The sequence below is a fragment of the Mytilus californianus genome, unplaced genomic scaffold (assembly GCF_021869535.1).
Source record: "Mytilus californianus isolate M0D057914Y unplaced genomic scaffold, xbMytCali1.0.p SCAF_20, whole genome shotgun sequence".
Lineage (NCBI taxonomy): Eukaryota > Metazoa > Mollusca > Bivalvia > Mytilida > Mytilidae > Mytilus > Mytilus californianus.
The window spans coordinates 8,825,451-8,839,611 of NW_026262669.1; the positions used below are offsets into that span (position 1 = coordinate 8,825,451).

General features: G+C 31.1%; 1 protein-coding gene across 2 annotated transcripts in view; it reads left to right on the top strand.

The window, feature by feature from the left end:
• The window catches only part of LOC127731750 (alpha-(1,3)-fucosyltransferase 7-like), a 637,348-nt gene that overhangs the window by 314,586 nt on the left and 308,601 nt on the right, over positions 1 to 14,161 (top strand). The window lies entirely within an intron of this gene.

Below are 14,161 nucleotides of genomic sequence, written 5' to 3' on the forward strand. Positions count from 1 at the left end.
ACATTTTTTGTTTTTAACGCTAACATAGTACTAGACTGCCATATAGGTAGTAAAGCCGTGAGTGTTGGTTTCTTCAGGTGATAAATAGTTAAAAACTGATAAAAAAAAATTGCTCTATTTCTTATACATTTCAGTGATAATTCGTCGTTTAAGCTCTTATATTGAATTTCATAAGAACAATGTCAAATTCACTAACGATTGTAAAAAATATCAAATATTCACGGTCAGTATGCTATACTGATTTGGTAAAAGATATTTTTTTAACGAATTATTTGTGTTTCAATGAACACTCCTGCCTTGTGCCCTCTGGCACTGCCTCTTAATAGGTCCTTTTAACCTGACTAAGTACGATGATATACGTAAAAATAAGATCCAAGTTTATGTAATTCTAATACATATCGGTTGTCATTTATACAATATGATTCTGTGTTAATTCAGTATAAAGAGTAGTAGAATAAGACTGAGAAGATATAAAACATCACCTTGTATTCTTTTGCTTCTTTGTCACAGTCGGCTGTGTCAGTATAGTCAGTCGGTTTTTTTCTGTTAAATGTCACTGTATTTTTTTTTTTTTTTTTTGGTAAACTAATGTATCCAATATATGTATAAGTTAAGACAAATTAAAAAATAAATACAATTTAACAAGTATTTGTTGTTTTCAAAATTGTTTGACATCAGATCTGTTTAGTTTAAATATTAATATCTAACTAAGAATATAAACATATCTTGATTTTATCAACAAGTACTATGAGATGTGTATCCACAAAAGGAATCAGAATCCAAATTCACCATAAAGTATTTGATTCAGATCCATATTGTGAAATGTAAAAACTTCAATCAGAACTGTCATTTAAACATTGTTTTATTGATGCCTTTCGATGAGTTACATTAAACCTGTAAAATTACTGTTATCTGACAAAGGAGTTTAAAGTGAAACAACAAAAATATCGAACTCCGAGGAAAATTCAAAACGGTAAGTCCGTAATCATACACAATCAATCGCTCAAACACATTAAACGAATGGATAGCAACTGTCATATTGTCATATGTATTTATCCTTCATGGGCAGTAGTACGAAACGGTGTCCTTCCAATTTATAATATTAACATATAACACACATCAAATACTGGAACTGGACAGTTTTGTGTACATTAAAGGCAAATTATTACACATGCATTAGTGGTCAAACTGAATAAAATGTCCAGTTCTTCAATAAATCTTGGTTTACATAGACTACAAATACATGTTTTGGTGTGAGATATCATGACTGTCATTGTATAAAAACATATTTTGAAACACATGAATAAAATATTCTTATCAATGGATTGAGCACTTTATACAATTGTATTTGTATTGTTATTTTTTGGTTAAACTTGTCTGATTAACACCAAGATAAACTGTCTTTTTATTATAAGTACTGATTTTGATACAAACAAAACGTTTTTCACAGAATCATACACACCATTGCATAAGTTTTGTGTGAATTTCAGAGATCTTATCAATAAGTTTTGCTTGAATTCAATGTGGTTCAGCTTCAGTGTGTGTATAACTATAGGGATTCATCATCATATTGTGTGAGTTCTTAAGGGTTACCCACCAGAGTTAAAAAAATCAGGATGTTAAAAATCACATAGACTACAAATAAATATGTTTTGTCATTAGACATCAACACTGTTATTATATAAAAAAAACATATTTTGAAAGAATTGGTTGAGCATTTTATATAATAGGTTTTGTTTTGTAGTTAGTTAAACTTGTCTGATTGACATCAGTATAATGATTATTTAGTATAAGCATTGACGTTTATGGAAGAAAACACAGAATCATACACACCATTGCATAAGTTTTGTGTGAATTTAAGAGATATTCATTGTAAGGTTTGCTTTAATTCAAGCAATATGTTTATTCATAGGGGTTCATCATCATAAGAAGTGAATTCGTAAAGTTTCACCACCAAAAGTTAGAAAATTTGAAGATTCAATCAGTGCTGTGTGAATAAATGAAGTGACATCATACTCGAAGTGTGAATTCATGAGGAGTTATAATCAATACTGTGTAAACTAATGAGGTTCAAGATCAATAATGTGTAAATTTATTGGGATCCACCATCAGTGAAATGTGAATTTATAAAATTCATCATCAGTGGTATTTGAATTTATATTGATTCGTACTCAGTAACATGTAATAATAAATGCATTCATAATCCGTGCTGTGTGAACTTCTCGTGGTCATTGTTAGTGGTCTGTGAATTGGTGAGGATTTATTATCAGAGAAGTGTGAGTGCATCATCAGAGAAGTGATCATTTATGTTGATTCATCATAAGTAAAGTGTGAAAAAATGAAGATTCATATCAGTAAAGTGTGAATGTATGAGGATTCATCATCACTGATGTGTTAATTCATCAAGTAGTGTATCAATGTTTTATGAATTTATCAGGATTCGTAGTGAATGATGACATTCCTTGAATTTGATCGGGATTCACTTTCTGTGGTCTGTAAAATCAAAAAGACTCAACATTCATATAACCAGGCAGAACTTCAAATCTTGTTAACAAGCATATTTAGAAAAACATGTCTGTCTGCAATGTTTGCACTCTGTTTTGTAAGGACATGTCATTTTTAACGTTCATCTTGAGTTATTATTGTTCGACAATTGATTTTGGTTCTTCAGTAAATTTGACTGTATATGAAGTAAAATACGATATAATTTTCTTTCAAATACAGTCTTGAATAAAAAAGAAATACACATATTCTAATAGAAGACGATCAGTACATCAGGAAATGATTATAACATTTCTAGTATCTGTAGATGTAGATTAATGAATTAAATTGTCTAGAAAATGTAGATTGTTTTCAACTTTTTGGTAATTCGACATACTTAAATGATGCTTTTCAATTTGAAGACCGACAAAGGTTGCGATGTTTGGACAAAAACATGCTAGAAAAGAACCTCCATTTTGATATATATTTAAACTTCCAAATATGATTAAACATCGTGTGCTGCAGAGAAACGTTTTTTTACAAGGAGATTACAGAAGGAGATTGTAGAAAGAGATTGTAGAAGAAGATTGTAGAAGGAGATTGTAGAAGACGATTGTAGAAGGAGATTGTAGAAGGCGATTGTAGAAGGAGATAGTAGAAGGAGATTGTAGAAGACGATTGTAGAAGGCGATTATAAAAGTAAATTGTAGAAGGCGATTGTAGGAGGCGATTGTAGAAGGAGATTGTAGAAGTATATTGTTGAAGGCGATTATAGAATGAGATTGTAGAAAGTGATTTTAGAAGGCGATTGTAACAGGAGATAGTATAAGGAGATTGTAGCAGGAGATGTTAGAAAGAGATTGTAGAAGGAGATTGTGGAAGACGATTGTAGAAGGAAATTGTAATAGGAGATTGTAGGAGATAGTAGAAGGAGATTGTAGAGGAGATTGTAAAAGGAGATTGTAGAAGGAAAGTGTACAGGGAGATTGTAGAAGGAGATTGTAGTAGGCGATTGTAGAAGGAGATTGTAGGAGGAGATTGTAGAATATTTACAGGTGATAATGAAATCCTAGAAACTTTGACACATTCTGTACAGGATTATTTACAAAAGTAAATCATTCTGTAATGAGGGATTTTAAATCATAAAAACAATTTGTTGTTGGCTTGTAATGACGACAATGAACAAGTATCAAATAAAAGAAGAAACCAGTTGCTTAAACAAAAGCAAGGCAATCTGCTTTCTAATCAAAATCAATCTGTTGAAATTGTTGTTTAAGAATAATATTTATTTCAATGCCTTAATGTCTCGGGTTAATATTTAAGCTGTTATTTCTGTAATCTACAAAATAAGGAGATGTGGTATTATTCCCAACGAGAAACCATACAAGAGACCAAAGGAGCATGTCAGATTATCATAGATGTTATCAACACTCATAGAATTCGACTGATTATGCCATAACTTTTTTATTTATTGGTATCAACATTCATTTGTGGCATTTTTCCACTGGTATTTCTGTCTTGTCTAATAAGTTGTTATTGGCTTGTTAAAAGACAATTGTATTCACTACCACTAATAGAAACCTTTGAAGCCTAGTTTTCTTTATTTCTGATTTTGAAGCACCCGATACAATCAAGTCAACGTGTCATACGTATCTTAAAACTTGTAGAATATTAATATATGCATATTGCCGTCCAGGAAAAATATAAATTTTTAATTATTACTTTTTACTTTTACATTAAATTGGCGGCCAGTGTAACAAAGGAAAACATTTACTTATTTTTCACAGTTATATATTCATTTTGTATTCACAAGATATTCGAAATAATATCATATGAAAGATCAAATTAGTTCAACTCACAAAGTTTCAAAAAAAGTAATATTTCATAGATTTCCCTATAAAATGAGATCAATTTTTATACAATATTAAGTGAAAAAAACAACAAAAAATTATTTTTAATAAACATATTTGAATTGAGACTTTAAATATTTAATTAGAATACTTTAAATGATAACGGTTTTATAAAATTTTATGCAAAGGAAATCATGTAAAAGATGGCTTTAAGTAAAAAAATGTCTAAAAGTGTAGATTTGTGGCAAAAAAAGGGAAACGTTTAACTTTTGAGACTTCAGATTTAAATTTTTCATCCGAGAAACTTCATTATTTTAGTATCTATCTAGACACGTGCAAACACATTAAACATTTTCCATATATGACCTATGATTGAAGAATAGTATACTAAAATTCTATTGTCGACTGAAGAGTCATGCTATCAGTATCAAAGATCAATACATCATCAATTTCGCGGTCCAGTGAAGCTTTGATAAAAAAATATCATATACAGTATAGGTTAGGAAACGTACCGTATTCCGGTAAAAAAACAAAAAATATGTAGAATTGTTCTAATGTATTGATCTGTATTAATATTACTTACTTTATAGATATAGTTTATTGAATATCTTTCCCTAGATATTCAATAACTAATTTAAAGGGATACTTAATTGAAGCTGTAGATTGAGTAAATTGTTAACAGCAAAGGTGCAATAAAATTGATTAATTAAAAAAAGAAAGAAGAATAGTATACTTGTAAATTATCTAACAATTGGACATCTGTCAAATCGACAAAATAATCCCAAAATGCCTTTAGTTTTACGTCTCAAAATTGCTCTGTACTTTTCTATTTTTGTCCAAATTAAACAATCTCAAGTGATTTTTTCGGGGAAAAATAATTTTTCTAACATAATGCAACTGTTTATAATTATTTCCTTACTATCCCTAACAGGGGTCCTGCAAAAATAGGATCAAATTTGAAAAATATGTGTAATGTAGTCATGTTTTACAAACAAACACAATAATGATCTTTTTCAAAATTCTTGAAAAAGTCTTTCAGCAAAATACGTTCGTATACATTTATAGCTTAATTTGTTTGTATTTCAGATGACTGAACACGATGAAAAAACCCGAATAAAATTGTAACAATTTAGGACTATTAAAATGACCAATAACATTTCAATATCTTTCAAATTATGGTTTGTATAACTTGACTTTTGTTTTTATTCTTAAGGCAAAAAAAGTAGGAACGATCAAATATCATATTTACCGGTAATTATTTGAAAATGGAACAATATATATTCAAAAACTAATAAAAGAAAAAAAAATGAAAAATAAAATATGATTAGCCAAAAAAAAAAAAAAAACACACTATATGTCAATTTGGTGTGTCTTTGGTAATGTTGTATAGTACTTTATTTTGCTTGTTCTCAATTCTATTGATCAAATAAACAAACAGTTATAATATTCATACTTAAACCAAGCATTTGTCATATTGTATGTTGCCCAGTTATCCATCTTATGACATAAGGAGTTGTGATATGTTTGCCAGTGATACAGCTATCTACCACAAATTTCGTTGTGCTATTTTCAGATCAGTAATTTTTTAGATTTTAGAGTGAATCAGGGTCGTTGTGACTTAATGCAACAATCTGCTGTAGCCACACTCTGATTTGTATATGGTACAAGTGTTGAAGATAAAAAGTGCTTCTGGTTCCAAAAGTTTAGAAGAACCTGCTTCTATGGCAGATTATAAATCTAAGCATATGTGGTATATTTGCAATGAGGATACTATTCACCACCAGAGACGTTAACAACTATATTTCACCGTCCTGCTTTCACAACGTCACAAACCCATGAAAAGTCACGTAACGTTATCAGCCACCTGTTATTCAATGTCCAATTATATCATGCGGTAAAATAAAGTATAATATTTGTTCATAACTGGTGGAAATTCAGTTGTATATTATGATATATAAAACATGTAGATTTGTTTGCGTAAAATGTATTATTTAGGTAAAATCCCGTTTAGAATTGCGTTCTTTCTTCACACAATTTTCTTTTCATTGCATTGATCTCAATTGAAATTAATGCTCTAAGAGGCCTGAAAAACATTAGATCATAATACGCATTTCAGATTGCAGAGTTTATATTTCGTCTTATTAATGAACAATACTGACTGCAGTATGAACATTATGTTATTTGATTAAATCTTATTGTTTCACATTGAAAGGGAAAATATGAACATGCAAAGCAAGCATATTTCTGCCCATTAGAACACAGATAGTGTCTCATCCCATGTTCGTTACTAGGTTTTATTTCATATATGCCTGTCTCAGAATGTATGTGTTGTCGAAAGTTTTCCTACATCCCTTTTACCTACATGCCCTGCTGTAGTTTTCCTTTACAGAAAGAAAATGTTTAAAGATTCCGGTACATTGTAGTCATGGCAACCGAATAATCAATGTAAAAACAAACATAAATTAGTTATTTAGAGTTATCTTAGCTACAATTACATACTGATTAATTAAAACAAATATACAGTACTCGCAAGGACATACTGAGAGACATGACCGACACAGTCTTCGCCCGACATGGGGTTACCGACACAGTGGCCGACACAGTGACCGACATGTCAGGTTAATTAATCTACCTAACACCTGCGGTGTTTGACCTCTTCACACAACTATTCAAAGTCATAAACGACACCTGATTTTACGTATGGACAGTGATCAGGTCTTATCAGTTATTTTACCTGTAGCTGTATCTCGATAAGATATTTATAGAAATGTATTCATGGTGTATTTTTGATTTGTAATAATTTATTTTTCAGGTTGAATGACAGATTTTACAATCAGCTTCTTTTTTTGTTGATTACCTTTAAAATTTCGTCATAATTATGAAAAGCCTTCGATTACGCTATTCAAAACAGACGAATTACTCTCGTGTAAAACCACGTGTCGTGTGATTTAATGGGAATAATATTTAAGTAAATATTTCTTTTCGATTTTAAACTTTTCCCGATTACCTTTTTTTTTTTCTTTTGAATGAAGATTGCGATGTTCTAAAATATAGCTGACCGATGTTTTTCATTGGTGTTTGTTGTTTTGTTTATCAATTATTATAGAGCAATGTATGGTGCATGTCCATTTGTTTGATTTACTGTTAATCAATACGCATGTACGTAAAGGCAGCAGACGATTTGTGTACGACCACGTGTCGTGTGATTTTAAAATGGGAAGTTATTTCTTGTGTTTTTATTTGCCACAAAAAAAAACTAAAGTAGACAGTTCAAGTAGCATATTTGTTGATTTAAAAAATCTGATTTTATGTGTACACCAAGTTTTTGTAAGAAGGCTACTTTTAAATGACATTTATAACCCGAAAGACGAGATCGTGTGTCTGTTTGGTTTATTATGTAATGAACCACAGGTACTCTGGTGGGCAGTTGATATAATTATTTTTATCTTTCTTGTTCATTCGTTAAATAAAAAGTATCACAAAAATCGATATTTTATTCATTACTAGAAAAAAAAATGCAATTAACTATGACCCCCTTTATAGCTATTCATGCCCGTAGATTGAAAAGTCCTTATACGGACATGGATATTAAATTGCTGATAGCTTGATTATTATTGATACCGAAGTTAATATTTTAATACAAATGTACAGGAAATAAAAAAAAAACAAACAAATACCATTTTCGTGTTCTCATCTTACCCCATTCAAAAGAGGATAAACTTGATAAAGATAAGTGTTTTTTGTTTTGTTATCAAACTTTCAAGATCAGTTTGTACACTCGAAAATAAATATAAATAATATCCGGACAAATTTAATGACAGAAATATGTGATATTTAATTGTACATTGTACATAACATATATTTATCAAGCAGTTTTGTCAATAATCTTCTTTCTATCCTGATTACTTTCGATGAACCGGTCTTCTTAAAAGCTGATTCACTTTAGAGAGCACTCTTTCATTGAAGGCTTTATCACACATGACTTCTGGGAATACCGTAACTACGTATCTTCTGAGAAACTCTCTTTTCTGTCTGTTTAGGGGATTCTTATTTAGTAAAACGTATACATCGTTCTTAGATTGTCGGACGTAAATAGTTCTGGGAACAGAATCGGCATAATGTGGCATGCAAAATTTCCTGGTCCTTTAGAGGAGTGGATAGCTCTTGAGAGATCGTTCTCGGAGATCAAAAATTGTTCTGGAATGTCCGAAAATAAACTGTACGGCACAGTAAGGCTTTGTCTCATCGGCGGGGTTGACATGTTAAATCCAAATGTTGGCGAAAATGTATTTCTTTGCTCAAGTGTTGTAATGTGAGACGTTTTAGGAGTTAAAGGTATATCCGGCAAACGTGATGAATGTGATGGTAACGGAGACGGTACGTCACTTTCATTTTCAACAGCATCTATGAGTGACCGACGAGCTGTAGAAATTCTTTGTGTATTCTCCGACTCTTGGGGTTGAAGATGCCTAGTCACGAAAGCAAATAACTTTTCGATGGTCTCCTGCTGTTTGAGTAGCATGCGTTCTAATAGAGATGAACGAGATTGTTAATTTCCACTTGCTTTAAAATTTCTACCAAGTCATTGTCTGATGAAAAGGCTTGTCTTGTCTTTAGAACTGGGGATTTGTCCTTTCCATTACACTCCGGCTCAGGTTCGGGTTCCACTTCCTCAATTGGCGATGTTGGTGCTATAAAATGAGGAGGAAGCTCAGGGGATGGTGTCGGTGATCTAAATAAATATGGGTCGTTATTCCCATCTCTAATATCTACAAGTGATGCTTCTGGTTTCTGAAAAAAAAATTAAAATATAAATATATTATATTAACTGACAACTTACAGATGCAGTTGCATGGGGTATAACTAAAAAAAACTACTTCTAGTGTGGTGACGAAAGTTATTTTGTTACTGTCGTGTGACAAATATTACAAAACAGATTCTATTAAATACGTTAAAAAAATACTTTATATTAACTTTTTTTTAAAGAATAAAAATTGTCAATTACTGAGTGTAGAATATGAAGTGAACGTTGTTTATTTAAACCAACTAATCAATCGAACTACATGCATGTATTCATAAACAAGTTTTATTTTCTATTTATATTTGATAACATTTGATCATATTAAATATGAAGAAGAAAAAAATAATCATATGCAAAATAAACCGAGACAGATTTTAAAATAAAATATATCTAAAAAAATACTTACACTCCGTTCAACATCTTTAGGTTTTGTATTCCGTTTTCTTTTTAATGGCTTTGTCAAAGCAATGGGACTTGGTAAAAAGTAAAATCACAAAAATACTGAACTCCGAGGAAAATTCAATCGGAAAGTCCCTAATCACATGGCAAAATCAAATGGCATCACTGACTGGACTTGAAGGTGGTGTCTCAACTGATTCTGTAGATACGTTTGGCGAGTCCGTTGTTTGCTCTAACTTCTTTTTGCATTCTTGCTCTTTTCTCCTCATGTCAAGCCATTCACCACTTTTTAAAACTGTTGCCTCATCTTTGTCTCCATCTTTGTCACCCCAATGAACAAGATATTTCTCACCAATGCGAATACGTCCATCTATGATAATTTTGAATCTTGGACATACATAAAATCTCAAATTTGCATTTTCATCATCAAACTCGACCAGGAAATGACTTGCTTCTCGAGTCTGAAGTCTTGAAGACATTTTTCTTAACTGGCGATGTTGTGCGATGGTATAAGTTTTTTTAATGCGTATATTTTGACACAAACAATTGTCATGGGAATAACTAAAATATTGAATTGACACTTCCGTATAATTGTTTGCACCTTATTACAATGTACAAACGTAAATTGTCAAAAGGTTTATTGCCATTTTGATAATCTTGTATCAAAAGCGGAAGGTATTGCATTTGCACTGACACCTTAGGCCATATGTGTGCCATCTTCGATGTGAGAAAACAACTAGATTAAGAATACACATCAAAAAAATCATCATTTTAATACATTAATCATAATATCTTGTAATGGGAGTAAATTAAATAAACCTTAATGAACTTACTAATGCATACAATTGATACATATTTGTCCATAAATATTTTTTTTTATCAGTTTATATTGACCTTAGAATACCTGACCAGCTGTCGTCACGGTCTATGGATGCACTCAGTATTTATCGTGATCATAAATGGGATAAAACGAGGAAATTGCAATTTTATATTTTCTAAGGGAGGTTTAAAAATAGTTTTTTTTTCTGAAAAGTCTAGTGCACTTTTTATATAAATGTTAAAAAAAGTTGCATTTTAAAATTTTAAATCAGTAATATGACATTTAAAATTTATTTATTAGTGTACACATTTGAAGTTTGTTAAATGTCTCGTGTCAGATGATACATTTCCGGTACCCTAAAAATCACGCTGACAATAAATGATCACACAATTATGTCATTCAATTTTATTATTTCTATAAAAAACAAATATTTTTTTCTAAAAATTAAATCATTCCGAAAATGCCGAAATTCAAACTAACACATCATGACAATATGAAAATTTATTCTCTGTACCAACAAGGATGGCCCGTGCATGCCATATTACGAAAGTTGTCCGCTGATGGTATAGATATTTCTTGGGGATCTGTTAAAAATGTGATTATCAAGTACCAACATGGTCGTACTGGATATGAACATTTGTCAAGAAAGAAAATCCCGACATTTAAAAGTATTACAGATGCAGATATTGATTTTGTAAAATCTACACTTGATGAAAATCCAACTCAAACATGCAATGACATTATGCGTCGTTTATCAGACAAGGGCACAATTACAAAAAAATCTACCGTTCGAAAAATGATAGATTCAGCCGGATACACTGCATCAACACCTCGTTATGGACAAATGACTCGTGAGGCAAATAAATTAAAGAGAGTTGAGTTTTGTAAGCAACTTATAACAGTCAATGAACAATTTGACGATATCATATTCACAGATGAGGCAACCGTTCAACTTCACGATAACAAAGTTGTTATATACAGAAGAAAGGATTGCGTTGCTCCTGTACTGCCGAAGCCAAAGCATCCACTAAAAGTCCACGTTTGGGGAGGCATTAGCCGACGTGGTACCCCTCAAATTTTGATCTTTGAAGGTATTCTAAAATCCGATTTCTTTGTGAATACTATACTACGACTTGGACTTTTGCCATTTATTAGACAAACTTATCCAGATCAGCACAGATTTCAACAAGACAATGACCCAAAACATCGTTCCAATCTTAGTAAGAGGTTTATGCAGGAAAACCAAATTAACTGGTGGGATATTTGGCCTTCTGAAAGCCCAGACTTTAATCCAATTGAAATGGTTTGGAGTATGATGAAGCAGCGGTTAAATAAGAAAAAACTTTCAACTAAGAATGATCTAACCAGTGGAATTAAGGATTTTTGGAAAAATGATTTAACTGTTGAACGATGCAACACTTTTATTGACCACAATTTCAAGGTATTACCAGTGGCTGTGTTTATTGGTGGACGTGCAACAGGGGATTTACCGCAAAAGATTTTCCCAGAGAGATCAAGGTCGAGGTCATTAAGTTATTTTAATGATCAGTTTGATTTAGAAGAGGTGAAAGAGAGACTTGCAGCAGTGAAATACTGATTTAACAGAAAAACAGAGTCATAAATAAACAGTCCTTTTAAGGACTACCAAATTATTCAAAAAGAGTCTAAAATGTTGTAGTTTGTATGATGAGTGTCTTCAGATATATATTACTGTAATTCATTCTTTAAGTCATTCTTCTCTATTCCATAACTTTAATTTGTCTTTTCTTTATAACTGAACACCTTACAATATTTGTTTGGCCCATGTTTCAATATTCTTAATTTCCCCATCTAAACCTATATTTTAGTTCACCAATATTCTCTATTCTTTGTTTTTTGCTAGAACGATTTTCTCTATACTTCATTTTTTTTTTGCCTATTATTCTATATTCTGAATATGATATAATTAAATGTGAGCACCCTTCTTCTGTAAAACAATATTAGGTAAAAAAAACAAATAAACAAAATAGAAATAAAAAGAAATAAAAAGAAATAAAATGAATAGAATTAAACTGAAAAAGCATATATCATGTTAAAAAGCTCAGTTTCTTTATTGAAATAATTGAATCATTTATTTTCTTCTTCCCCTTTGGATAATATTTTTAGTACCTGTAAAAGAAGCAAAATTTGAAATTATCAGCTGATAACATATTTGTAAACAAGGTTTTATAGTTATCATGGTTATGTAATCTAACAGATTATCATTCATGCTCCTTGATTCAGGTAACCTTAATTATTAAACAGCATGAGATCACACCTGGTTTTTGTGTCTGTCCTTAAGACTGTCATGTCAGACACAATGTCTCTCAAAGTTATCAATCTCAGTATGTCCTTAAGAGTACTGTATATCCCCCAACCCCTCCCCCCTCACCACAAAAATTAAAAAAAAATACAACATTATGTCAAATTTTAAAACTACAATAGATGAACATACATGTGTAAAATTGAAAAAAAAAGTTTTAAGAAAAGCCGAAAATAACAAAAATAATCATAGTTCTGTTCTTCTGCAGAATCTAGCAAAATAACTTGTCTGGGTGTTTTGAATTGATGTATACTTCGCAAAAATGCAAAAAAAAAACTCATTTTGACCCTCGTACCTCAATAGCCTCGAAAACCTCATTAATGGTCAACTAATTCCGCTCCACAATCATCTACGAGCCCCTCTGCATAGACATGCTCTATCTTCATGGCACATATCAGTTCAAAATATATCCGGTTAAGCGGTGGGAATCTCAGTAAAGTTTGACATAATTAACGAGTTGAAGGGCAGGGGCATGACCCCAAGCAAAAAAAAAAAAAAACAATTGCGTACGGAAACAGAATTGTTTATAAACGTAAATTATTCATTATTGAGGGATTCGAAACACTTGCATTTATATTCTACACTAGCAATAACTAAAAAAATGTTTGTTGTGACAGGTATAAACTTCAATCATAACTGTCATTTAAAAAAAAAATGTTTTGTTGTGACAGGTATAAACTTCAATCATAACTGTCAGTTTAAAAAAAAATATTTTGTTGTGACTGGTATAAACTTCAATCATAACTGTCATTTAAAAAAAAAAGTTTTGTTGTGACAGGTATAAACTTCAATCATAACTGTCGTTAAAAAAAAATATGTTCAGAAGGACGTCAGGAAAACATGTGATCCAACTTTATATAATTCTATAATGTCTTTGATATTATTAACATATAGTTGGCATACGATCTGTTGAATGAATATTATCTGAATTATTTGGAAAATTTAGATACAATCCAGGTAAACTTATCAATCCTTTAAATAAAATGATTCTAAAAGGTTACTTATTCAGCACTATATTTAAATCTTTGAATATTGTTTTGGTATTATTGGTATAAATATTGATTTTGTTGTCATTAAACTAAAACCATAATAAATATAACACATATGTACTTTCACGGTACTACAATCTGTTGATACCTTATAGTTTGGCATTGTGCAAGTCCATGTTTTTATCTGACTATTACTAACGTCTTTACACTAAATTCATTAGGTGTTGGATGTGTAATGATTGATATTTTAGTCTTAGATATATGACTTTTGTATTACTTGTTATTTTCTTTGCACTAGCTGTCAGTAACTGCGAGTACTATCAGAAATGTACTTGGTGTCTTTTTGTTGTGGGGATGTATAAGTCCCGTCCACGTCCACTCTGTATTTCTATTTGTATCCTTCTGATGAGTTAAGCCTTTTTCAACGGATTTTTCAATATTTTTCATGTCGGGGCTTTTTATAGCTGACCATTTGGTATG